At 45.3% G+C, this 24036-nt stretch overlaps 1 protein-coding gene across 1 annotated transcript in view; it reads left to right on the top strand.

The window, feature by feature from the left end:
* Positions 1 to 24036, top strand: part of LPP (LIM domain containing preferred translocation partner in lipoma) — a 319560-nt gene that overhangs the window by 43394 nt on the left and 252130 nt on the right. The window contains exon 3 of the mRNA XM_036388370.2: positions 19478 to 19576. The gene's annotated coding sequence lies outside the window, so the exon portion shown is untranslated. The remainder of the gene's footprint in view (positions 1 to 19477; positions 19577 to 24036) is intronic.

Genomic DNA, 24036 nt, shown 5'->3' with positions numbered 1-24036 from the left:
TGGAAGGAGGGCATTGCTAATCCTTGACTCTTTGAATGGTTTGGGTGGAAAGGGATGTTAAAGACCATCCAGTTCCAACTTCCCTTCCATAGGCAGGGATGCCTTCCAGTAGGCCAGCCTGCTCAGAGCCCCATCCAACCTGGCCTTGGACATTTCAAGGGGTGATGGAAGTCTGTCAAAGCACTTCTAACAATCACTATCAGAGCAAAGCTTGTTGCTGTGCGGAGTTCAAAACTATTGTCTGGGTGGAAAATGGGAAATTCTTTTGCATATGGGAAAAAATTTAGAAAGAACCCCTGCCTCCCATAAAACCCGCAGGCCTTTCAGGATCTGAACTTTCAAGCTTTCTAGTGCCTTTTTGGTGCAGGAAAAATAGTACAACACAAAGCTTCCTCCCCTCCAAAACACCGACATATTGACTAAAAATTATTGTGCACCAGTGTTTCTACTTGGTGGTGGGAGATAAATGGAGTACTCCCTGAGAATAAATGGATGGTGACCTGCAGGTGCTGCCTGGAGTTCAGATGCTCTCTGCTGCTCCACAGCACTGTGTGGGTTTCCTGGGGAGAGGTACTTTAAGTTTCTTGAGGATTTTTTTTAATCCTGGTGGATGCTGTGTAATCTGTATTTTAATGTAATTCTCATGGTCAGTTGTGCCAGTTATCTGTACCTTCTGTATTTTGGGAACCTAACAGTATTCAGCCTTCCTTGGTGTTTTTATCCTCCTTCTCCTCTCAGTTGCATAACTGGGTCATTCTGTCTGGTTGATAACCCCTGGATTCAAGCTCTTTACACTTTCCTGCTGACTTAAGGTATCTCCTCCTCTTCCCTCCCCAGCTTCCTTTTTGCCTGCGCCCTGCAGATGTGCTCCTGAGATGCTGGGTGTGGGTAACAAATTCCTGAGAAAATCTGTGGGTAAATGATTAATGTGTTGTAACGCTGAGTTCCCCTCTCCCCTCCCTGGGGCAAACTGGTGTCAGTGAATATTCACCTTCTGAGCTTGTCATGCCTGTCCTAAACTGCAGATACCCTTGACTGGGTTCTCGCCCTCTTTAAAAAAAAAAAAAAAAAAATATTTCATTTTGGCTCCTCTTTGTGAGAGAAAATAATGCTCAAACTGCAGAGATGTGGAATTGCAGAGGAGGAGCTAACTTCTAAGTCTCTGAGGTGGTTACATCCCTGCTCAGCAAGAAGACAGCTTCTTGGAAGAAGGTAAAGTGAGTTCTGACTGAAACTGGTGCGAGGATAAAGCCGCTCTGTGCAAACACCTACATTTGATTGGGGTCTGGTTTGAGCTTCAGAGCAAACTTACTTTGGGAAGCAGCAACTCTCAGACCTCCATGGTGGGATGTGCCTTGTGTGCTCACCTTTCCTACCTGCTTCCTCCTGACCTGAGCAAGGTGAGTGCTAAGAAGAGAAATAGCACTCCACAAAGTCTTCCATAACCAGCCTGGGCTGGAACAGAGCATCACCCTGGCTGAACAGCTCTTCCTCTGACAGGAGGCACACCTGAAACTCATTCTGGCTGCTGTAAAGCATGAGTTTCATGAGTTCACTGAGGATGGGCAGGAAGGGACAACAAGCAGGATTTAAAAGCTTGGTGGGAGTAGTGGCCTGTGAAGAAGTGGCTCAGGAAGTTTTGAGGTGGGTGTCACTGAGCAGTTTAGTGCAAGCTCTTAGCATGAGGTGATGACAGAAACCTCCTCCTGGGTGTTGTACAGCACTTGCTCAGCCAGTGAGTTGGGCACTTACTCTGGCATTGATGGCTGCAGAAACATGTGCTGCTGGTGAGACTGAGAGGAAGAAAACGGGAAATACACAATGTGTCTGCAAAGAAAAAGAACCCAAAGAGTCCTTTGATCTCAAGCTTTGTGGGTTTCTCTTTATTTGACTTGTTCATTCTCCTTGGAGGATTTCTGGAGGAGCTCCAGAATTCAGCCTTGATGAAAGCCACCTTCAGACTTGCAGGCAACATCCCCAGTGGGGCTGAGTGTATGTGGGGAGAGGTCTGGCCGTGGGGCAAGCACTGCTGTTTCTCTCACTGCTTGGACCAGTTCCTAAAGTGAAGTACCAAAAACAAGGCTAGCCAGATTAAGTGTTTCCCCTACCCGGTGGTATTTGTTGTGATGTAAAGCTGGAATGGTTCCTAGAAAGCATTAAAACACAAATAATATTAACCAGGACTGAGAGAGAACAGGCAGTCACTCGGAAATGAGAAATACGTTATGGTGTGAGCAGGTCAGTAGGAATGAGGCCGTCTGGCTTTTACTACTAAATCTGCTACTCAATCCCTCGAGAGCCTCAGTGGAGCCTGGTCCAGCAGCAAAGGGCATGAGCAGGGTGCTTGTCTGTACCAGTTGGGACTGGAAGGGTTCAATTGCAGATATTGCTGCTGAACTGGAGCATACTGGGCAAAGCTGGCCCTGCCTGAAGATTGTGATATCCTGGCTAGGTAGTTGATCCCTCTGACTCAGCTTATTTGCCTCTCAGCTGGGACTGATCCAGCCCACCCACCCCAGTAAGGCTTAAAAAGAACATTTCCTTGTTTGGCATTTGGGGATCCTGGGAGGTTTCATGCTAATCACATGCAAAGTGCTGTCCATCAAACACTCAACTGTTTATTGAGATATTTACCTGGATGATAACGTCTCTTGCCCTTCCCTCCAATAAAACGTGCTTGGTAACTCACATGAGTGCTTGTAAGGCCAAAGGGACAGTCAGCCCTTTTAATCTGTGCTGTCATGAAATAAATAACCCACTGAGCTAATTCCCTCCAGCTTGTCCTAATCTCACCTCACCCTCATCTTTGTTCACATGCGCAAATGCACTGTCAGCAGTGTGTAATGTGCTTCCCTTGCAGCTTAAACAATAAATCCTATAAGACCAAAGCTTTGGAGATGGAAATTGCATCGTGTTGGTGGTCTTGGGCATGTGATTCAGGTGACTGAAGGTCAGCTTGAAAGGACGGCACTGACTTTAAAGAGATGTGTTCCCTTCTGTTGAAATTTCACACTATACTTGGGGAAAAACAATTTTTGAGTTTTGCTTCATGCTAAATAGATGTGTGCAATCACATTTGTGTTTTAAAGTATTTAATTTCTACCATGGTTTCTGTAATACTTTCTCACAGCAACCATGGGAGAAAGAAACTACTGAAAACCACTGGGTTTTTAAAAATTTTTTTGACTTACTGAAAAGGTTGGCAAGAGACTCAGCATAAGTGTACATACTGAATGTACCTGTGTTTTTCTCAAGTCTTTCCCTTTCTTGATACTCAAACTTGATGGTAGAAGGAGTTTGTTGCTTTGAAGTGAGAAGTTGTAGTGTCCTGCAACTCATCTCCTCATGTCTCTTTGTCACTTCTGTTTTTATTTAATCTCTTGTCACCTTTGGAGGAAGATGATGTCTTTCCCTGCAGGGGCTGAGGGAGGAGGGCAGGCAGGCTCCTGTTGTGTTTCTGTAACAGAAATCCCTATTTAAATGACAGGCAGTAAACTTTCCTATTTTCTTTTGGAAGGTGTTCTGTGTTATATGTTGGGATCCTGCGCTTCCCTGGGGCAGGCTTGCAGCAGTGGCTCTCCTCCCTGCAGTCACTATGTGTTCTCTGTTTCTGTAATTTGGCTGATCAGCAGATATTTTGACATCCATGTGTTTTGAGAGGGGAAGACAGGCATTTAGCCTTCAGTTGGAGCAAGGCTTGGCACTACTGTACATTTCATATTCAGTGCAAGACTCCCACAGAAACCCTCCAGCTCAAACCTGTTCCCCTCTGTGTGGGAGTGCATGTTGAGACTTCTCCTCAGCTCCATGAGCCCCCAGGCTGCTGGAGATGCAGAATCCCCTGTCACAGAGTGGGGGGAAAAGCCCTGAAGTTGTGTTGCAGTAGGGAAGTGTTGCTTGCCCTCCTCACAGCTGCCTGGGTAAGCAACACCTTTGATCTTGGCTTTTTGCACAAAGCAGGAGGATCAGGCATTCCCACTGCTTCTGGAGCCTCTTCCACCACTTTGGGGAGAAGGAGTTTTAAAGGCTGGTGTGGGTTTGAATCAGACCCCAATCTCAGGCATAGAGAAGCTGTAGGCGTGCTGGGAGTTTGTGGTTTGCTGTCCTGATCCTCTCCTGATTCCTGGCAAAGGACTTGATCTTCAACTTTGATATCTTGAATGTGCAGAGTTTTCTCATCCTAATATTTTCACTGGGTGGTATCAATAAGAAAGAGGAGGATTTCAAGAGGTAAAATACAGTCATCTTGCACTGCTGAACTGAGTTGGGTTTTGTTCAGTTGGGGCTTCCCCAAATGGAGGGCTGGGTTGAGCTATTGGGCTGGTGGAATCCAAAACCTGGCTGCACCATTTGATGTTTTGCTGTGAAGTGCTCCTTCTCCTGTGCCATCTTCAGCCCTGAAGAGCTTGATCCTTGTTTGGGCTGGATAGTCATTGAAAGAGAAGGGAAGGTCCAGGACTTGGAAAAGATAGTGTGCATCCCTCTTCTGGGTGAGAAACCCCAGAGGTGGGTGAATGTGGGAGCAGCTGGACTGCAATGTGGGTCATTGAGGAACAGGGAGTGCTGAGGCCATCTAACCTAGAGGGGTTTGGGCTCTGCTCCAGGCTGCCACAGTAATTATCAGTATCAACATCTGGCACATCAGTTTTTCCATTAGAAACTCAGTTCTTTGTGGGATTTTAATATCTTGGCTATTTCAGATCACACTGAGAAACAGCATGCCCATGTGCAGGCACACAGGATGCTTTAGTTGTTTGCAAAGCCTCCATAGATAATAATAATTTATTGCACTGCCTTGAGAATAGGCAAGATGGGAAAACCAAGCCCCTAAATAGCAGGAGTTCTTTTCTATCAGCCAAGCTGTAGGAACGATGTGCTTGCAATTAACTCTAATAGCAAGAGAGTAGCTGGTGAGGGGAGGGTTTGGGCAAAGGGGCTTTTTTTGGCTGAGGTTCTGTTTTGAAACATGAGAGCTCCTTGGTAGTAGGGCAGGTTTGGGATAGTTTAGCAGTTGCCCATGCCCAGTGAGGTAAAAGCCTAGGGGGAAATTGCTGTATTCCTCACAGGTAACATGGAGAGGTGTTGAAACCCAGTGTCCCATTTGATGCTGTGAGACTTCCTGCTTGTAACTCTGAATGTCTTCTGTGATGTGGACAAAACTTTGTGGTGTTTTGAGGCACAGCCCCACCACGAGAAGTGGTTCAGAAGGGACCAGTGAAAGGTCCTTCTGGTCTCTGCTGTGCATTCACAGCCTGTGGCTGGTCCACAGTGAGATTTATAGCAGATAGAACTGGGTCTAGGGAGATTTTCTCCTCTTGGAAACATCTGCAGCTCTGGTGTGTTGTAGGCTCTCTCATGAGTCTTAGCATCCCTTACCAAGTCTAAAACTGAGAGGTGAACCTTCACAAAGTCCCTATCTGAGATAAACCACTTCCAGACTTGAGCTTTACTTAAAGCTCTGGTGAAACACTTTGGTCCGTAGTGAGGCACAAAATTCAGGTAGTCTGGTTTACAGCCAGAGCTTTCTTGGGGACATCAGCTGCACATGTGTTTGTGTGTGTCTGTGTGTGTGTGTGTAGCGACCCTACAAAACAGGATCTGATTTAAGAGAGTATTTCTGTACAGGAAAGCATCTAAGTATATGCTTAAGTCCTACGGAAGTCAAAGCAACTTAAGCACGTATTATAGTTAATCAGGAGCTTAAGTGATTTTCTGAGTTGGCCTAGATCTGGAATGACACATAAGGCTCTGCCTGAGTTGGGATTCACAGCCCTATTCTGTAGTTCCCCACCAAGGAATGCTGATTTATTTATTTATATTTCATTTTTGCCTTAAAGAATGGCCTCTTTTGGCCTTACTCCTTTGCAAGTTATTGGAAAGGAAGATATGAAAAGGTAAAGCACTCTGAGCAACAGTCCTTTTGAAATGACAAAGAGAATTTGTACCATTAATTTCAAAAGGACTCTGTGCATCAAGAATAATGCTGTAACAAGGATGTTTCACTGAAGGATACTGTTGGAGTAGAAATGCCATCTGGTGTGATCAGAGTGACAGCCTGCCTGGAATTGGTGCTGTGTAATGTGCTGCTATACATTGTGATTTTTTTTTTTTTTTTTTTTACTTTCTGAAGTCTCTTTGCTATGAGTGGGATACTTGCAGCATGGATTTGAATTGAATGCAATGTTATGTAATAAGAACAATAAGCAGGTGCATTGTATAAAATTTAAGTGGAAAGCTACTGCCTAGAAGGGAAAAGTAATGTGGTTACTGCTGCATCTTTTTCCACATATGAGCATTGTTCCCAAGCACTTACGGGTTTCCCAGTGTGATAGGTTTATTTAAGGTAAACTCCTATTCAGGTGAATGGGACACTGTGCTTCTCAATTGATTTTTTTAGTACAACTTTTTATGGTTAGAACAATAGACAGTGCTAATGTATAGGTTCTTTGTAAGAAGACTAACGTTTTGCCTGGAAGTAACAGGATCATTTGATGAATGCTTGAGTGTTGCTAATGAAAAGGGGTGGGAGAGGAAATTACCTTTAATAAGGAGTTTAAGTGACATTTTTTTATAGAATGCCACTGCTCTTGATTTTCACAGAAGCAAGGAACCCAAGGTGTTTGTGAGGCAGGTGTGGAGCAGCTGGGTGCCTGAAGACTTGCCCTGGCTCCCCTGTTTGTGCCTTGGTGCTTACCCCATCCTTGCTCTTCTTCCTGCTCATCTTCGGGTTGATGCTTCCTGGGGCACACCAGTCCTGGCCAGCAGCGGCCCTTTCTGTCCAAGGACGGCCCAGCAGATGCAGTTCTCCTGGAGCTCCAGCCCATGTTTGCAGAGCACTGTCTGTTCTTGTGTTTCATGTCCCCGCTCAGCCTGGCCGGGAGTGAACCCTTGTCTTGACCTGCAGCATCCTCTGGCAGGAAGGCTGCCAAGCAACTTCCAGCTGAAAACACAGTTTGTTAGGAAAGGGAATGAGTTACTTTTTGGCTTGCCTTTTGGACCCCTGGCCTTCAGACTAGGCAGATCTTCTTTCTAGCCCTTACTGTAGTTAATCCAGCCTTGCCAAGACCAGCAGTGACCTCGGGTGCTTTTCTGATCAAGCCCTCTCCTTCAGTGTTGGCTAGAGCAAACCCTCCAACTTTAGGTCACCCTAAAGAGGAAGTCTGCTCCTGTGAATGTGCCTGAATGACCCCCTTTTACTGGGGAAAGTCTTCAGGTAATGTTTAAAATCCACACTAAGTCAAATTAATGCAAATAGTACTTCAGAAACAGGAGGACAGGATCTCAGGACTTTCAGCTCCATGTATGATGTGCTGCTGAAGGCTTGTTTGTGCTGTGCTGGCATCTCCTAGCTGGACTGCTCATGTTTCTTCGCAGCAAGGGACCTTTATGTTTTTATTACAAAAATGAGCTTGTCAATCTAGAAGGGTCATAGATTTCCTTTTGGGAATCAAGGAAATTGGCAGAAACCGGAAAGTGTCAGCTTTGAACTACTGAGAGCTGTTGTTCAGGTGTTTCTGGTATCTCTGAGAAGCAGCAGCTCATAGGTCCCCTTGTTGCCTCATGGTTTGCACATGCTAAAATGGGAACAGAACCCAAAGCTTGTGGTGTCACCCTAGAAGGATGATTGGTTCCTCATTTAAAGGGGAAAGGCTTGGGTTCTTGGGAGCATGTGTCTGTGATAGGCTGGAAAAAGGGGCAAACCAGAGTTCTTTCCTTGACTTTAGTACTTTGTCTCTCTGATGATCCACTGTAGGTGCCCAGATTTCTGTCTCTGGAAATGCTGTTGTGGTTTATTGTTAATGACATTTGTAACGAACTTGTTCTTGCATTGTACAGGTGCAAAGTTTAAGCCCTTTGTGATTTTGAGATATTGGCATGTTTACTCTAATAAATTCCAGTAGCTCTCCAATGTAAGTCTTAGAGCTGTTGTAGTTCATGGGAGCTACTGGTTCTGACGTTTCCACCCTGAGCTGCAGTGGGTTATTTCACTGATACCTTGAAGCTCTGGAATCTGCTCAGGGTGTCACCAGCAGCTCAGCTATTAATGGAGAAATACAGGCATATGCCAGAGGAGGTGAGGGAGAATGAGTTTGAACCCAGATGCATTTTAGGAGAAGAATATGCAGATGGGCCATTGTAATTCTTTCAGGTGTTAGTAAAGCTTTTAGGTAAAGACACTGCTCAGCACTTGTCTGATTTTGGCCATCTGAGCGCATGGGGATCCTTCTACTGTAGCTGGAAGCAGTTTTGTAAGAGGAGGAGCAGTGCAGTTTGACATCAGCCATAGCGTTGGCTCCCATCTGCCTATGCAAGAATGGGCATTACTTGCACTCAAAAAACTGTGACATGGAAGATCACAAATTCTGGGGTGAGAAGAGGAGTCTTTCTCAGTGCAGTCCTATGTAAGAAAAAAACTCTGGCATCTCTTTCTAAGGACAGGATCTGAATAATCTGATTTTTTTTTTGCCATGCTTTGTGGCCACAGCACCTTCCTTGCTGGCTGGCATATCCTCAGTCCTTCCTGCTTCTGTGCACATCCCCTAAGCCACAGCCTATTTATCCACTGCCAGACTGCACCTGGTGCAGGTGTCATCCCACATCCTTCAAACATCCCCTTCTTTTCCATCCAGGAGTGAGTGTGTTGGGGCAGTGCAGCTCCAAACTTCATGTCTAGAGTTGTTTTTTTGTGTTTTTTTTTTTTTTTCTTTTTCCCCTATACCCTTTTTGGGGGTTTTGTTGTTTTGTGTGTGATTTGTTTCGGAGTTCTCCTGTCTGCAGAGCAGGGGATAGGATATAATGCTTTCCATGGTGGGGCTGTGAGGCTGCCTGGGTTGGTTCATTCTCACAGCTGAACAGTGGCTGGGTTGTGTTGGCCTCGTGTGCTCCCAGCCTGCTGAAAAGGCAGGCAAAGCTCAATAGCTGAAACCACCAATAAGTCATATCACCCACATTTGTTAAGCCATGGTGACTTTAGGTTGCAGTCACCTTGGCATTTAGAAAGTGCTGTGGTGTCTGGGAAAGTGTATCATGGGGCTTGTTGTAATTTAAATGGTTTTGGAATACTGGAGACTTCAGGGTAAAAATAAAGGAGATTTTGGTTTTCTAAGATTCCAAACCTGCCCTGGACGTGCTGCAGAAGCTGTGTGGCTGCTGGGGACTTGGACCTTAGCTGTGATATTTTTGCAGACATGGCTTCGAGTGCAGTTCTGTTGAAGTCCTTTGTACCCTCCAGTGAAGGGAATTGCAAAGGGTTGGCACAGCCTAGCTTGAATTTCTGAGCTTGTGAAAGCCAACAGTGTAAAATGCTTTTGGCTGGCTTTTGAGGGCAGATGTCTGAGCACTGCCATTGTCATACAGTGATGGATCTTCTTTATTTGGGTTGGATGTCTCTGTCCTTCGTTGCAGCAGCAAGAATTTTTCTGAGTCCACAGTTCTGTCTCCAAAAATGGCAAAGATTTTTTCTGTTAACTAATAGCTTCCTTGACAGATGTGTGACTTTAATCCCTTATGGAAAATGATTCTGCATTCATCCCATAGCAGGAACGGGGCTCAGATCTGTTGGGTGTTGCCAGCATGGCTTTTACTGCTGGGTTTCTGCAGCCATGGGGACTAGATTTGTCCAGTGTGTCCTCATGGGAAACACTGGAGGAATCTGGATCTGTTGTCTTGGTGAAGATGACCATCGTTGTGTCAGGAGGTTGGCTCTGGAGCATTGCAGCTCTGTGGTAGATGCAGGAATTTGCCCAGAGCATATCTCTGGGAATGTCCTGTGGTCCTTGGGTTAATATCCACATGGTGCAAAGGTGGCGGCTTTGGTGGATGGGCCAAGTTTGGATTGATTTTTGAAGGCTTAAGCTTCTGAAGTGGAGAAAGAGCTGTAGGTGTGGCTGTGTTTGTGACAAAACTGATGCCTTCCTGCTGTGCTTGGCCCTGAAGGGACTTGTGGTCCTCAGTAGTTTAGCAGTAATTGTAGGTGCTTGCCCTAAAGGTGATGTCTCCAGGCAATGCTTTTATCAGGAAGGTGGTGAAAGAGAAGGGAGATAGTCTTCCTCTTTCTTGTGAAGACATTACCTTTAATTCTTATAAAGCAGAATGACTAGGTTCAACCTCAGCATTACTGGCCAAGCTCTCAAAGGCAGTGACTGTTGTGTTGAGACACAACAAACTGAGGTTTCCCAGTGGCAGCTTATCCCAGCTGGTGCCAGGGCAGGTGCCAGGGAATGTGGGGTCAATGCCTTCAGGAACCCTTAGGCACACCAGCTCACCTCCAAGAGACATGGGCATGCTGCTTCTCAGCTCTTCTGAGCTGCTCAGTGAGACTGGTGCCTCCTGAGAAGTTCAGGCATGTTAGTCATTTGTTGCAAGACTATTTTCTTTCCATTTTTGTTCTTAATGCTGTGTTATTTAGACAGCAGGAGTGAGGAAGTTTCTAAGCTGTCTGTTTGGAGCAGGGTGACTGTAGGCCACCTATTCCTGGGCAGGAGTTGCCATCCCTGGGGAGGCTAATGGTGGCTGGTGCTGAGCCACAGGGCAATGGGTGGTTTCCCACAGGTGGGGGACAGATATACTTGTCAGGGACATGTGTGGGCCTGTGGGGAAGGAAGCATTCACTCATGCTCCTCACAGCACACAAGTGTTTTTTGCTAATCATTCCAGCCCGCAGGAATTTTTTTTATACGGATTTTTGGTGGTGGTGGTTCTTTCATGCAGTCATTATTTTTTTTCTTTTCCCTCCTTTAATTGTTGAAGCTGTTTTTAATCCCTGACCATAATAAAGCCACACTGTTAACACAAGCAGCGGGGTTGCTGAAATTGCAGCTGTACTACAAGCTCTGCTTTTAATTTCAGGCTGTTATTAATGAGGCTAGAAACTTTCCCTTCCCCCAGCTGAGTTTCAACTGTGTGTCTTCATCTAAGCCACTTCATTCTGTGCCTCAGAGCATCCCTGACTCCATCTGGATATAACAGGTGAAGGCTGAAGACTGTTTTCAGATGTCACGAAGGGGTTTCTGGCCACTGTCCTTCCCTTTTCCTCGTGCAGGCAGCTCTGTGGAGGTGGAGAGTTGGCAGCAGGCAGCTGCAGGGGCTGGGACAGAACCTCCAAAGAGAGGGTGGCACTGGGGAGCTGCAGCCCAGAGTTGCTAGTGCTGGGAAGGAGATGGAACTTCACATGCTTGACAGAGATGGGAGAGCAAGATAGGGTGGTTGGATGGGTTGGGGTTGCTTGTGAGTTTCTGCCCTTGCACTTTGGTCCTAGGCCAAGCATGAGGGACTCTGATGGTTGGTACTGCCATCCCATGGGGCAGCACCCATCACTCTCCATAAAGGGAAGGTTATGGGGTGAGTGTCTTTTCCTCTCCTTTTTGCTCCTGCAGTGCCCTGGGTGCCCACAGGAATAGTCTGTTGTTTACAAAAGAAGCAGTAATGGCAAGAAGGTTTTATGTTTTTGGAAGGTAATATTGTAATTGCATTTGGGATATGGAAATCCCAGTCTACTGCTGAAGTTGCTGCAATAGAGTCAAACTCAGGGATTGTCAGGACTCTAGGAAGAATTCCCAGCAATTTGCATCTCTAAAGTGCAATCCCACACTCCTGTCTAACCTGTGTGTGTTAGAGAGGACGTATTTCTCTGTGGCCAAAGGCACGTAATCCTCCCAGCCCCAGGTGTGTTCTCTCCAGGCCAGGCTGGCTTTTATTTCCTGTGCAGGTATTACTTGAGTACTGCAAACCTGTGAAACAACCCTTTAGGACTGTAGCTGCAATAGTCCCTAGTTTTTAAGTTAACACCCCCCCCTCCCTTCCTTCCCTGCAGTGTAATAAAGGTAATTACTGCCTGTGCAGTGCATGTGTTTGCAGCTCTGCAGGAGCACTTGCTGGGCTGGTCTCATTCAGCTGGCTCCTGTTTGGATCCTGCATCTCCAGACCGCAGGGTCTGAGCCTGACACTCCACTAGCCTTTTTCCTAGATGGATTTATTGGATTTCCAGTAAAGACAAACAATGTCTGAGGTCTGACGGTGCTGAGCAGGCAGCGCTGCACTCACTGGTCCAGCCCGCTGTGCTCAGCTCCTTATACGGCCAAAAAAAGGAAGGGGAAAAGAGGGCGCAGCGTGAATACCAGACATACGATGCATTCTTCCCGGCTGCAAACTTGGAATTCGCTTTTCCCTGGAAAGTGGGCCCTCTGTATATCCATTAATTCAGGCTCTGTACTGTTGAGCAGGAAGAGGGAAGCCAGCATTGAGCTGGCTCCGAGCAACACGCAATTGTCTTGTGTAAAGGAATTTCTTTTCTGCGAGGTTTTTTTCTTGCTTTGATGGGAGACAGGGGTGGGACGAGGAATGGGAGAGGGGGCCTGCTTCTCCTGAAGCTCGGTCTGACTTGGCAAGCTGGAAGCAGGTAGACTGCAATTACATCTATTTTCTTCATCTAAAAATCAATCTGATTCATCATTAGCCTCTGCCTTTAAATTATATTTTCCCTGAATAGCATCTTCCGGTTAGTGGGAGGCGGAGGGGAGGTAAGGCAATCGATTCTGTTACTTCATTCATCATCTGGCTTCAGCCTGTGTTGTTTGAAACACTGTGGGCATGAATGGCTGCGCTCGGGCTGGAAGTACAATGCACAGGTTCTCTATATGGGCCCTGGGATCTCCTAGTGGGCTGGGGTTTCCAAAGCACTGGTTTGTTCTCTTGGGTGCTGCACCCTTTTGAGAGCTTGAATGAAGAAGGTCAGGCCAATCCCTTCCCTCTTCTGGTTTGTCACTGGTTCGCAGGGTGCCAAGGCACTGGGAACTGAACTGCCATGGCAAGTGTTGTGGTTTCTTAGATTGTTTGGAAGCCCCATTTGGAGCTGGAAGCCACAGCAGGGTGAATCCTGGTGCTACCTGTGCACTGGCGGCTCACCTGCCTGCAGCACCTGGGGCCATGTTAGCAGGGACACCTCCAGCCAGCCCTGTTTGTGTCTGTTACCCAGAGGAGAGCTTTTCCAAGACCACAGATGTGGCTTGTGCTTCTGTGGATGCTCTCTGTGTTTCATGGGGGCCAAACAGGTGGGAGAGTTGGACAATTGTCACTCAGCCGAAAGGCATTTGAAAAAAGCAGCTTGACAACCTTGAGTCATGTTTTACTGCCTTAGGATCAGAGTGCCTGGAAAGCAGTTCTCTATTGTCTCTTCACAGGCCTTGTGGAGGTGATGATGCTACTTAATTTCACAAGCTCCTTTCATCTAGCTCCTGCACTGTGCTTTCCCATCTTGAGTTTGGGCTGTGACAGCACTTGACTAAGGCAATCTGTGTAGCTTTGTGAGGATCCCATCTGTTTCTCTCCTTGACAGCTGGGTTGTTCCGTGTTACTTGCCTTCTTTCTTTCCTGTAAAACTCAGCACGTTATTAGGACCCAAAATAGTAGCTCCTTTGGGCCATGTTATAATAGAGGGTGTTTCATGATGACAAGTTCCAGCATTGCATGAAGGTAAAGCCCTTTTATACACACGGGGAAATAGCAACAATCTGCTTGCAGGTCATGCATGGCTCAGCTCTTTGAACTTCTACATTGTCAAGTGTTTGCTGTCTCTGTTCTTAGAGACTGTACTTTGCAACAAGCACTGTAAATTATCCAGCAAGGATAATAAAGGAGTTTGATGGTAGAAAAAAGAGAGATGAATGGCAAATCTATGCTAATGGAAACATCTGTTGGGTATTCTTGTTATTATTTCCCTATCCATCCCAACATGCATCCAGAGGTTGTTTAAAGCCAAGTGGAATAGAGACTTAATTTTTTCCTCTGAGTGGACGTTAGGCTCTTGTGTCTAGGTTTAGGTTAGAACTGTCAATTGGATTTTTGGCACTATTTCATATAAGTGCACTATTGAGCATTTGGCTATAAATGCAACTTAATGATGGTCCTTGTTCGTTAGCCAGAGCTCCACAAAAAATTGGGTATTGGGCTTGGTGACTGTTGGATTTGGGGTCCCTTAATGTTTTGACTGTCTGAATTCTTTATGGTGGTATTGATGTGGGTGATAGCTGCCAGTTGAGAGCAGGAGACTGGCAGGCTGGTAGGACTCCAGTCCTGTGTCCTCAGATGGGTGTGTTGCTTGCAGAGGGCTCTCTGATGCTGCAGTTACCTGAATTGTGTACATGGTTTAGGAGCATCATGAGTTTTGTGGGTGCTCAAAAGTTGCAGCCTCTCTATCTTGCTTCCATTTCTGCTAGGTTTAAATGGGTGTCAATTTCTACTGGTTGCTTTCCTAATGCAGTGAAACACTGAACTGATGGAGAAGGAGAAAAGACAGGTGACTGGTAAATATTTCTTTGTGGTTTCCTGGATATTATCTTCTTGTTGGGAAAAAAATGTAATGCAATAAACACAATGCACCCTCCAAGTGTAGGGGAATGCTGTGCTTCTGTTCTTTTTATGTTTTTTATTTTTGTGGTACTGCCTTGAGGTGTCTTACCAGAAGTATGGGCTGTCATTATTAGAGTATCCTGTAAAATAGCTCTAATAATTGCACAATGTTCTTTATTCCTGTCAGGTTTATTCATAGGCTTTTTTTTTAAGACACACGAGGGACTGTCTCTGCACACATCATTGATTTTGCTAATAAAATCTTATATTTTGATGGTACATTTAATTGGAAAATCATTAACTGCTCTATAAGACTTACAGTATCGTGGGATGGGAATGTTTCCTGTTGCCTTCATGGAGAGATTGATCTAGATGGATTTCTTTGATTTCTGAACAGCTGCTGGGAAAGGGCACAGAATCAGATGCCTCGTCTCTGCTCCAGTCTCTCTCACCAAGACTTTTCTTCCCGTAGGGAATGGAGAAGGTGCTTAAAACCTGTTTGAAGTTATTCTAGTGAAAAATATGGGGAGAGGACACCTGTTGGACCATGGCCACCATGTTGTCCCCAGTGGTCCCTCCATGTGAGGTTCCTACTGGCAGCTGTGACCATAGGTCAGCTGCTCAGGTGGAGGGCATTGTTTCTATTCAGGGTATTCAAGGACCAGGAGCAGCCTGTGCCCCTGTCCAGTATCAGCGAGGACATGCTTGAAAGCCTCAGGCTGTTCTTGCTGCCCCTTCTAGCTGAGTTCTTCAGGAGCTTGGATCAGCAGCACATGGTTTTAGATCCCACTGCAAGCCCAGAGCCTGTGGAAGGGCCCAGAGTGAGGTGAATCTGGGCACTGCTCTGGTTTATTTGGCTGTTAAAGAGCTTTTCCCCTGGAAGAGAGTGTTGGACTGGCAGTCAGAGAGCCACCACTGAGCCAAACTCCAGTCCTGTACTTAGTGGCAATTAGTAGGTTTGAGTGCGTCCTTCATTCTGCCAAAAAACCTGGGAGATGGCACAAGTCTGTATTTCCTTGCATTCATTAATTTAGTGAGTGTGCATGTGTGTTGTATTTGAGGGAATGTTTAGTGTTCAGGTTTGTAGAGCTGAATCTGATTCTGTTTTACAGGAGACAGCCCAGTTGTCCATAGCAACCTGAAATTGATTTCCCCCCCCGTCTGCTGAAAGCTGTTCCCTCTTGAATCATCCCTTTAATTTAATACAGTGAACAGGATGTCCCTGCATGCAGAACGTTTTTTTTTTTTAACAACAAGTAACCTAGGCAAAAAAAAAAAAATCTTACTTGGGCAACAGCCCTGCCTCTGTCTTTATTGCCACTTGGCATTAGTCCTTGCTGTGCTGTTTCCTTGTGCTTTGTTTTAGGCACTGGAGGCCATTATCAGTATTGGTTAATCACTGCTGCTGCCACAGGGGCATGTCCCCCTGCACGCCCTGGCCAGCATGGCAGTGGGTCCCTCTTTGGCATGAAACCCTTCAGGCTGCCCTGCTTTGTGCTGAAAAATCTATTTTTTGTAGTGTGTGTACCATCAGCCCTGTGCTTTCCCCTGATGTGTGGTGGTGCTCACGTGTGGCACTGGCCATGTTGTGGCTCTGGCTCTGACCTGCCTTTATTTGTGGGTCTTTCCAGTGCAAGCAGTGGACTTGCTTCACAGGAGGCTGGTTGCAAGGTGTTGGGGAAAAATGGGAAGAACTGCCTTGCTGTTTTGTTCCTATTTGCAAAAGAAATCTTTGTCATCTGTCTGGTGCCTGAGGACTCCAAGGGGAGTGATTACCTTGTCAGGGGAGTGCCAGGGATGAGGAATTTGGGACATTTGTACTTTTGCTACCTGGAAGACCACTTGACTACCTTTTGGAAGAATGACAGCTTGTTCTGTTGTCAGTGCAGAATGCAAACTCTTTCCACGTTTGCTTGCCCCTGGATTTTGCACAGCATGGCAAGACAGCAGAGATTTTTTTCCTATGTTCTTTGTTCTTGCCCTGCTTGTTGTGAAGCCACTGGAGGAGGAGGTGTTGCTGGGCTGGGGCAAGGTGTGCCATGTAGCAGTTGTCCCACCAGACTTGTCCCTGTTGGTTGTTCCACACAAAGAGAAGCAAGCTGCTGCTTGCATCCATGCTTGGGCCATTAATACAAATTGCACCAATCTGTGCTGTGAAATGTCTGCCTTTCCCTGGCTTGTTTTATAAAAAGTTAAAGGGGTAAAAAAAAAAAAAGCACACTAAATCAGTATGGCAGAGGCTTCAGTTGTGTGTTCACCTGCTGTCACTGTGGGATGAAGCCATGTCACTTGACATGCCTCGTGTATGGCACTTGTTGAGAAGATAGTTATTTCATCTCTCTGTTTTTTTATGTCAGTCAAAAAATGGTTTGTTTCATGTGCATCATCTGAACATTGCACTGAATAAGCTACCCAAAAAAGGTTAATCTCCAATTCTGTACTGCTTTTACTGTCGCATCCAACTGCTTCAAAGACAGCGATGAGTGTATTTCTAATGATAACTCCCAGATACAGAGGTAGCATAGGCTTCTACTTCTTTCAGGTGCCAAAACTGAGACTTACAAGGCCTGTTTTTTCAGAACACTTCATGTTTTGTAGTGCTGTACATGGTTATAGTACAAGTGATTAAAGGTTGAACGCAGAATCTCAATCCTTGCCTGCTAGTTCTTGTCTCTTCTGGACATAGTCCTTCTGTATCTTTATTCAGCCACAAAAGGCACAGCAGTAGTAAATATGTGGGAAATGTTGATATATGTGACTTTGCTCTTATCGTTCAGAAGGTTTATGGCAGAGGCATAAACAGGATCTAATCTTTCCAAGTGACGCTCAGCTGCCAGACCACAAAGCTTCCTTTCTCATCTCCTTACCATTGCCTGCCTTACATGCTCTCCCTCTTCTGAAAACTGAATGAGGAGGAGGAAGCCACTGTCCCACATGGCTGCAACCTCCTTTTTGACATGACTTTGCTTTCATACAGAACTAGCATGTAGAGTGGACATTGCTCCAGGTGTCAGTGAACTTTGGGTCTTGTTGTCATTCCTCCCTTCAGCAGGAGTACTGCCTGCCTGAGAGCTGGGTATGATCTGGCTGAGTTATGCAGAAGTTCCTCAACTGTTGTCTGTAACTTCTGTCAGTGGGATATTTGTAAATTTAAACGCTTCCTCCCAGAAGTATCAAAGGAACTGAGGCCACTTTTCAGCGTGGACATGAAAGGCTTTCGCGCACTGGTGCAGCCAGGATTGCCATGGAGAACAAAGGCTTTTGCTAATCGCTTCTAATGCCTTTCAAGTTTATGCCTCATTTTTTCCCCTTTTTCAGATGGCCTCCCAGAGTACTGAGACTTCACTGACTGACTCACCAAATAATTAACAGGAGGAGGACTCAATCTCTGAAACTTTTGAACACCTCTTTTAATTTTCTTGAATAAGTCAGTACTCTGGCCAGCATCCAATTTGTGTAATTACATTTGACCTAACTTAATCCCTTGGCAGTTTCAATTGCATGTGGTAGTTGTCTTGGCTCCCTGTCCTGGGCTGCCATTCAATGCTACTCCATGGTTTTCAACAGCTGTCGTAATTCAGCTGTACAAATGGGTGTATTTTCTTGGTGGAAGCATTCCTCATATCTCTATCCCTTGCTAAACATCCTTATCTCACTAGTATGTTGGGAGGTAACGTGTCTGATGCTGCATATTATCTTGCTGAAGTCCTTGGAGCTACTTTCACCCTTAAAGATGGGCATGCATTTACAGTCTTTTATCAGTTGTCCAACATACATTTTGAGATTACTTTGAGTTTTTCACCTTCAGGCATTTATTGCTCAGTCTCCTCAGCTACTATGTGGTGCTTTAGGGACGTTATGGGTGCAGGTATTCCTCTTTAGCTTTGGAAACAGCACTTCTGCCATCCAATCAGTGCTAATCAGGAGTGTGTCGCCTTCCTGTGCTGACAGCATTTGGGCTGGCTGGCTGTAAGTGTTGGCATTGCTAAGAGTGCAAGTGATGAAGGAAAGCAAAAGCCCAGGACAGCTGGGTAGGATTACAAAGGGTGAAAAAAACCATCCCAAGCCAGAAACTTGGAGATGGACAAAGTGCAGTAGCCAAAAGTACAGCCAGATGGGTAATCCTTGCAAAAGACAAGACACTGAGTTCTTGCATTGGCACATCCTTAGATGTGCAACAGGCATCTTGTTTTCACAGCAGGTGACAAATTGAGGGTTTCTTGGCTTCAGCCATCGGAAAAGGAGTATTTGTTACAAAGTGACTTGATCCTTTGGGGGCAGGAGCAGCTCCTTCTGAGGAGAGACAGGAATTTAGATGAGATGGGGTGCAAAAGGTGATCCACTGGTGAAAGGTGCTGTTGTTGCAAATTGTCTGCTACCTTCTAACTCTGTTTTTCTGAAAGCCTCCAGAAGTAGGATGGCAAATCTGTCATTGCTGCTCTCCCTTGTTGCCTGTTATCTTTCATGAAATTTGGGATGTTTTTGTCATTCAGAACTCTCCCCTGTGTTTCTGTGCACTGTGCATGTAGATTCCTGCTCTACCTTTCTACAGTGTCACCAAACACTTGGGTTCATGAGAGAATTCATTTTGCTAGGTAGAACATCCTGAAGATCACGTAAGGAGTATGTTGTAAATACAAAAGCCATTTATCAGACCTGACTTTTAGTCTCTGGATCTATCCTGTAATTACACACATTTAAATCTCAGAGTGGACTGGAAATCTTGCCTCTGTTGGTTTCAGTGACACTGTAAATAAAGTCACCAGTGGTAACATTAAAATTTGTCCTCTGTCACAGAACTTAAAGGTTTGGAGTCAGAGCCATCTGATTTGGACATGTGCTGGGTATTACTTATACCTTGGCAGAGCTTTCTGCAAAGTCCGTGAACAGTTTGTTTCCTAGAACACAAATTTATCAAACCCTTATGGTGGTTGTCAGAGAAAATGTGGCCAACTCTGAGCGGTGGTGCATGATGTATCTACAGTCAGTGATGTTGCTTTTGAAGATCTGTTTGTGTGCTAAATAATGGGGTGCAGAAAATTGCATTTCGGAGTTGCTGGTTTTTCCTTCACTCCTGGACTGGACTCTGCCTGCCATCCTGAAGACAAATCTTTTATTTTTCTTGTTTCAGAGTACTTTGTAACTGTGTGTGCCTGAATGCATCAGCCTTTGGAGGTGAGCGTCTTCCCTTGAAACAGCCTCGTGATCGCCAAGTGCCTTCTCTCTTGGGGTAAGGAATGACATACACATGCAGAGATTGAGAATGTGCTGTGAGCAGAAGCAGAATGGGTAAAGAGAGGACAAGCAGCACTGCCTCAACTTGTAAATTTTGGAAATAGTGAACTTGTCATGGAGAGAGGGAATAAACTGAATCTGTGCACTGTAAATAAAACAAATTATAAACTTAAGTTGCAGCAAGGAAATTTAGCTGAGGTGTCAGTGAATGATCTACAGTCAGGATAGCTGAGTGCTGGAGTGGATCCCCCAGGAGGTTAGGCAGTGTCAGTCATGGAAAGGTTCAAGGACAAGTTGGAAGAGCAATAGCAGACATGCTTTTAGGAGAACCGATCCTTCCATGTAGTGGAAAAATAGACTAGGTGACGTCTGGAGAATTCTACTAACCCACTGATAATTAAAATGAGAATGTGTGAAATTCTTATCTTAACAACCTTATTCAAAGCTGATAAGGTGAAAGGCAAAGCTGGGTGTATCCATGCAGAATGAGCTGCATGGTCTGGTGAAGAATTGAGGCAGCAGCAATTAATGCTGGTGCTCAGTGTCTTTGTTACCTGAATGGTGATGTTATTATGGAGGGAAGTATAAGCTCAGGGGAAAGAAGAAGTTTAATCCTCTGTTGCTGGCATGTAGTGTAAACTTGTGGTAAAAACAGGATGTTGTATCAATTCTGGCTCCTTTGTAGTAAGTTTCTGGGAGTTTGGGTCATTGCTATGGTCCATGTAAGGGATTTACTCTTACTCTCAGGGGTGTAATCTCATCTGTTTTATTGTGACATCAGAACACAATGCTACAAATACAGGTATACTGAGCAAACCACAAATATCATGTGGAACACAGAGAGAGGAACCAAGTGATTACTTTTCCTCTCTTTTCCAGGGCTGATGAAGTGGAGGAGAGTTTCATTTTTCTTCTCTTGCTCTTCTGTTCATGTTCTCCATTGTGTTTCTTTGTCTTGTCTTGACAGCAAACACAGCAGGCTTTTCCTGAGTTTAAAAATGCTGGCTCACCAGCTAGGTCTTGAAATTATGTCCTGAAGATGTCTGCTCCTTTAGTTCCTTTGCTTCTTCCTCCTTCATCCCTTCCCTGGGGAGCTGCTGATGACAAATGGAGCCTGGGCTCAGGCAGCCTCCAAGCCATCCTATGACAAGAGGGGTGTTCAGGTGCTTTGTCTTCCTTGGTCCAGTGAAGAAGATCAGTGAGATACCTGTCTTATCTTGTAGGACATCTGAAATTCAATGGGAAGTTCTTCAACCTCTTGTTGGACTTTGGTTTCTCTAAAATTTACATTTCATCCATAATGTCAGCAAACACTGGTGTCTGCCCTGGAGTTAAACCAGTGCCTTATTGTTCCTTATCATCTTCTGCTTAGCAGAGATAAGCTGTTGTGTCTCAGGGGTACAGGGACATGGAAGGAGCTTGCAAATAGCTCTAAGAAATGCAGATGGTGTCAAGAAGAAAATAAGGGATGCCTTTCTGAAGTCACCTTTGTACATGTTTTTTTTATTTTTTCTCTTTTATTTTTTCCTTCTCTTGAGCTTTTCAATTCTTGCAACTATCTGCTCAAATCTTGAAAGCAAAATGCGTTTGTGGAAAGATGCAATTTACTGTGTTCCCCCATGATCTTTTGATCTCAATCAATCAAATAAATCCAAGACCTTGCCATTCACCTTGTTGCAAGGACGGTTAATAAGTTGAGGGGTTGTGCCAATGGTAGTGATGGTTTTCCAGCCTTGTGCTTTTTTTTTAATTGTTATTCTTTTTTATGGTTCTGACCTTTTGGACTGGTCAGGGTAAGATTATTTGCAAAGAATAGTCCATAAATATGCCTGTCAGGACTGGAGTTAACATTCAAGCGTTGCTGCTTAGCAAAAGAAAGCTATATGCCAAAGTTCAATTTAGATTTCCCTGCAGGGTTGAAAATAACGATAAGACTCACTTAACATGGCAGGGATGAGTCCTGCCACCTCTGTGGGAGTGGCTGCTATGTGGTCCTGCAGCACTTTGTAGCTGTGTGCCTGGTTCAGTTGTCTGCTTCTGAAATTTGGTGTCTGGCATCTCGTGCTGGGGCTTGCTTGGGGTGGAGGAGCCCTGGATGCATCTCCTGGCTCTTGGAGGTGCCAGCTCAGTCAATTGGTAGCTTCCCTTGATTTAGCAACTGGCTTTTTTTCCAAGTGCTGCACTCCTTGCAATGAAAGTGAGGGTTTGTGGAGCTGCTCTAAGCTCTGTCCTGCAAAGGCACCCTGTTCCCATCTTGGCACTCCATCCTGCCCTCAGTGCAAGCATGGCTAAACACAGCCCATGAGTGTCCTGTGGTGTTTTGAGCTGTGTCCTGTAGGTTACCTGCTGTAATCTCTGAGCCCTTTGGGAGTCCCAGATTTCAATGGGAAGCAATTTGGGTTTTCCCTGCTGTGACTATTCATGAAAACAGTTCCCAGATATCTCCCACCTAATGTTTGCCACCATGGAAGTGTGCATTGTCCAATGGTAAGAATCTTGCTTTACTGTCAGGAAATATCTCAGTGGTTATTGATGTTTCTGCTGTCCTGTCAGCAGAATTGACTCCTCTAGGTGAGAGCAGCATGAGGAGTGAAACTGGAAACCAGCAGCTGCTATTTAGGCATTAACCTGCAGCACTTGAAAGCTGCACAGACCATTGTGTACAAATAGTCTCTTTAGAGCCTGGTTGTGAATGTGAGTATAGTTTGTCTGAAGCAAGTGGCTCTTCTGAGTTCATTTTTTCTTCCTTCTGAAGATGAGAAAGTTAAGGTGCTGAAGACCACTTGAATTTTATTCACAGGAAGTTCATGGCAATGGAGCCCTGAGGCTGGGTCTGAAACACATGAGTTTGGCCAAAAAATTCCCCTAGAGAAAGCCTATATGGGGTGAAAAAAATGATGCCATCAGTTGAGAAAGAAATTTTCAGCAGACTGGGACTAGGTGGTGAAATAAAGGTACAAAAAACAGTGCAGCTTGTGGAAAGTCACAAAGCACCTCCATGACAGACCCCTGTGAGAGCTCAGCAGCTCTTGGTCCAAATCAGCAATGCTGTAACTTGTGGTGAAGCAGATGGGTCTGGTTCCCTGTAAGCACTGGCTGAAAAGTTTTAGAGCAAAATAAATAAATTTGTCTTCAGTACCATCTTAAAATTCAGAGATCATTTCTCCAGCACCTGTAAATAACTGAATATAAAAGGAGAGGATATGGGGAAAATAGGTTAGAGGGTGGCAGAGCAGAGCCTTTGTGTTGTGCCACACCCTCACAAGCCTGGTGGCCATGCTGAGAGTTGGGGACAGCTGTCCCCATCCCCACAGCTGCCATCCTCCAGGTGGCAAAGGAAAAGCCCTCCAGTGTGCAGGAGTTTTGCATGTCCCAGAAGGCAACACTCTCGTTTCTTATTCCAGAAGGGACTGGCAATTAGCAGCAGGGGTAATAACCACCTGGAATTAAATTCTGTGGAGGCATGAGAAATAGTAGGGTATATTTGGAAATATCTATTGCATATATATATTCCTCTTAAGAGAAACATGTTGGAGGTGCCATATCCATAAATACTAATAAGGCTGTTTGATTCCAATTTTCAGGTAAGATTAACATTTTATTGAGTATTATATCTGTCACATTCAATGCTTTAGTGTACCATCCTCTCAGGCTTATTAGCATAATTGCAGTGCTTAAGCAACAATAAAAAATTCAACAGTAAAATAGCGGTTAGCACAGGCAATTTGTTATCAAAAGCTTTTACTTAAGGACAGCTTTTGAGCGTATTTATTATCCAGTTAGGGCTATACATTATTTTTATTTATAAAAACAAGAGGGAAGCAATGTAGGAATGCTTTTTCTCTTTTGTTGTCTCAATCAGAAGGCCTGAGAATTGGTCACCGCCTTTTTCTCTTTCTTAAAATCACCCAGCAAATTCACTTGGAGTGGGGAGGCAAGATAACAAAACAGACTCTGGTCTAGAGCAGGGCTGTGACGTTAATAACTCAGCAGAACAATTCCAGTAAATTCTGATGCCAATTGGAGTGCCCTTTTAAAATTCCCTCGTTGCATCCTGGGCTCTGCAGATACTGTCCTTTGTCCGTGGCTGATGGCACTGCCACTGGGGCAGTGCAGGGGCAGGGGTGGCCCAGGCTCACACCCCAGAGGTGGCTGCAGCCCAAGATGCAGTGCAGCTGTTGGGGTGATGCTCCCACAGGTGAGGGGAGGGACTGGACAGGACCTGCAGGAAAACAGACTTTGATATCAGGGCTGGTTGTCTCTGAGGCTGGAGCAGAGGAGCATGGCCTGTCTGTGACAGTGCTGTACACCCCTCCTCCTTTCTTTTCTCACTTTGAGGGCCCTTAGGGGAGCAGTCCTTTTGCTGAAAAGCTGCAGTATAGATGTGAATGCACCTGTTTGTGTGCCAGCACTTGCTTGTGCCCGTACAAAATCTCTGTTCCCAGCGTGGCAAGA

The sequence above is a fragment of the Molothrus ater genome, chromosome 10, assembly GCF_012460135.2.
Source record: "Molothrus ater isolate BHLD 08-10-18 breed brown headed cowbird chromosome 10, BPBGC_Mater_1.1, whole genome shotgun sequence".
In the NCBI taxonomy this organism is placed as follows: domain Eukaryota; kingdom Metazoa; phylum Chordata; class Aves; order Passeriformes; family Icteridae; genus Molothrus; species Molothrus ater.
This window is presented reverse-complemented; position numbering and strand designations above follow the sequence as displayed.